A 3,724-nucleotide genomic window follows, 5' to 3' on the forward strand; every position below is an offset into this window, starting at 1 on the left:
CATCCTTGCAGCATCCAATTCTTCAAATCTTCGTGTTGCATCTTCTTGGGCTCTCTGGGTGGTTGCTTCCCTTTCCTGAGCGTCGGAAATTTGTTGGAGTCTTTGGGCCGCCAACCTCTGAGTGTCTTGAAGTTGTTTTGTACGCTGTGTCACTGTCTCTTGGTGTGCAAACTCATTTTTGTGTGCTTCTACCTGACTTGCATTTATTGTTTCATTAAGAGCTCTGATCTTCTCTACATGAGCCTTGTTGGTATGTTCCCTTTCTTGTTTGTAGATGGTTTGCCCTCTCCTCCTTTGCTTTGAGCTGTGCTGTTAGTTACATGATTTGGTGTTGCAATGCTTCTTCCTTGGCCCTGGCATTGGCTTGGAAGTCCTGTACTTGTTGTGCATGGAGTGTCGTGAGTTCTTTTGTGTGGTTGACTTCTTTCTAGAGTTGTTCCTTTGCTTGTTCCAATTTGGCATTGAGATCAGCATTCTCCTTGATCTTTTGTACTACTGTTTGGCTTAATACCATGTTATTATTCTCCAGTGCATTGTACCTTTTCTCCTGCTCCTTTGTAGCTTTCAAACTCTTCATAATGACCTCTTTGTGGGTTGTCTCAGCTGCTTCCAAGTTTGCCTTTAAACTTTGTACTTATGTGGATGTATCCTTTACTTGCTTCCAGAGGGCAGTGTTACGGTCGTGGAGCATATGTGCAGGAGGTGGCATCGCCAAACTTTTTGTTCCTACTCCCACATTGCATTGGTGCTTGATTCTATCTCCAGCCAAGTCTATGGTTGGTTGAGCAGCTCGTCAAGTCCTTCCACGGTCTCCTGCGAATTGTTGATAGTCAATGTTCTGTAGGGAGGCTAGCTGGGGTAGTCTTTCTTCATCTTCCAATCTTCTCCTCTTGCTTGGACTTGATGGCTCTGGAATTCTTTGTCTTTTACTTGAACCCATAGGAGCCTCTAGTTCCTATAGTTGTGGCTGCCTCTACATCTTGTCTTTCCTCATGTTGTATGAGCATTGCTGGTTCTGGAGCTGTCTTTGTTGGTGTGTCTGCTAGACTTGAGTCTTTGAGAGGAGATAAGTATGTAAATATGAGTTGGGCTGAGCTTGTTGGAGGAGTGATTTGTTGTCGGGGTTCCTGGGTGGTATGGCTTAGAATCAGACCCAGTGTCTCACCTTGGGGTGCGCCCGTTCTCTTTCAAAAGAAGAAAGATGGAATGTTAATCCTCTGTATTGACTATAGAGGATTGAATCAATTGGCAATTAAAAATAAGTATCCTATCCCTAGGATTGATGAACTTTTGGATTGGTTAAGTGGGACGACCCAAATGTTCACAAAGATAGATCTCAAATCCGGTTACTACCAGATCATCATAATCAAGGAACACGGCTTCCGGAAAACAGCATTCAATACTCGCTCTATGGGCATTATGAGTTCACATCCATATCGTTTGGATTTACTAATGCCCCCACAACATCTAAGAGCTTCGAAGTGAGAACAGGTGCTTCGATTGTCAGGGGTTTGAGCACCAGCTCAAGGATTGCCCATCTTCTTCTATGGGCCAAGGAAGCCAAGGTCCCAAAATTCAAAGAGACTCCTTCGTATCGGTCCAATCAGGGTCCCCCACGCAAGAATCAGGGAAACCCGAGAAGAGCTCAACCTATAGCCTCCATGCAAATCAGTCTCCGAACTCCATCCCAGAATTGCAGTAACCAAAGAGAGAGAGTTCCACCTCAGACTGCAGCAGCTAGAGCTGTCACTATAGCTGATGAAGCGGAGGAAGAAAAAGGACAGATCTATGCAGCAATAGAGCATCAGGGGAATAACCATCAATTTTTAGTCCTCTAGACTCTAGCAGAGTACCAGAATAAGCCAAGATTTTGATTGATTTAGACAGTACTCATTCTTTTATTTCCCCAGGATATCTGCGTAAACTAGTCCTGAATCAAAAATCGAGGAAACCTATGCAAGTGGAATTGGCTAGTGGAAAGATTCTTTTCACACACCTTGAGACAGACCTTATTCAGTTTAGTTTGGATGGGAACGTAACTGAGTGCCAGTTCAAAGTCCTACCCTTGGGAGTCTATGATAGAATCCTTGGAATGGATTGGCTCCATAAGAATCAAGGTGATATTCATTGTCACAAAGGAACCATCTCTTTCCTGACCTTCATGGGAATAAAGTTCAAGGAACTAGAATTTTCCTGACCTTCATGGGAATAAAGTTCAAGGAACTAGAATTTTCAGATCCCTAGTGCTACAATTAGTCAAGGCTTCTAAATTATTAAAAGGGCTCAGAAAGAGGCAAGCTGTCTATGTCATTAAAATGAATCTAGTAGACATAAAATGCAAGCCTAAAGAACCAGAGTGGTTAAGTGATTATGCAGATGTGTTCCCTGAAGAGCTGACTGAGATGCCTCCGTCTCGCGAAGTAGATCATGAGATCAAGTTAACCCCCCCGAAGCTCAGCCAGTTGCCTAGCATGCATACAAAATGCCAGTCCCTGAAGCCATAGAACTTAAGGAGCAGTTAAGACAACTGTTAGAGCAAGGATTCATCAGATCCAATGTCTCACCTTGGGGTGCGCCCGTTCTCTTTCAAAAGAAGAAAGATGGAACGTTAAGACTCTGTAGTATTGACTATAGAGAGGATTGAATCAATTAACAATTAAAAATAAGTATCCTATCCCTAGGATTAATGAACTTCTGGATTGGTTAAGTGGGACCCAAATGTTCACAAAGATAGATCTCAAATCCGGGTACTACCAGATCAGAATCAAGGAACAGGACATCCTGAAGACATCATTCAATACTTGCTATGGGAATTATGAGTTCACAGTCATACCGTTTGGATTGACTAATGCCCCGACGACATTTAAGCATCTTATGCAGGATATTCTCAGAGAATACTTGGATGATTTTGTTCTTGTCTTCTTTGATGATATCTTGGTTTACTCAAAGAATGCTGCAAAGATCATGAAGATCGTGTGCGCAAGGTCCTGGAAATCCTAAGGAAACACCAACTCTTTGCAAAGAAGATCAAGTGTTCTTTCTTTGTTGACCAGGTAGAATACTTGGGATTCATAGTGTCAAAGGATGGGATTTCTCCTGACCCCGCAAAGATCCAAGCAGTCGTAGAATGGCCAAAACCCAAGAGACGGTAAAGGAAGTCAGAGGATTCCTAGGATTGACCGGATGGTATAGGATCTTTATACCTAGGTATGCTCAGATAGCATCCCCTTTAACTAACCTTCTCAAGAAGAGTACACTTTTTTAGTGGACTACAATGTGTTAGAGTGCCTTTGATAAACTAAAGACAGCCTTAGTAACCAAACTTGTCCTTAAATTGCCAGATTTTACCAAACCCTTTGAGATAGTTATTGATGCCAGTGAGTTTGCCTTAGGTGGTGCTCTTATACAGGAAGGTCATGCAGTGGCCTATGAATCCAGAAAACTCAGAACACATGAGAGAAATTATGCCATCCACCATGACTTGGAGTTACTCTTAGTAGTTTATGCTCTGAAGTTGTGGTGGAGACATTATCTTTTGGGACAGAGGTTCACCTTAATGACAAATCATCAAAGTCTGAAGTGGATCTTCACCCAAAAGGATCTCAACATGCGTCAAAGGATATGGATGCAGACCCTACACGAATTTGATTTGGAAGAATTCTGAGAGAAGCCCATGATAACCTAATAGCTAAACATCCAAGAATTATAAAAACCTATATGTCTG

The sequence above is a fragment of the Cibotium barometz genome, chromosome 2, assembly GCF_041138505.1.
Source record: "Cibotium barometz isolate CiBa-2024 chromosome 2, ASM4113850v1, whole genome shotgun sequence".
Lineage (NCBI taxonomy): Eukaryota > Viridiplantae > Streptophyta > Polypodiopsida > Cyatheales > Cibotiaceae > Cibotium > Cibotium barometz.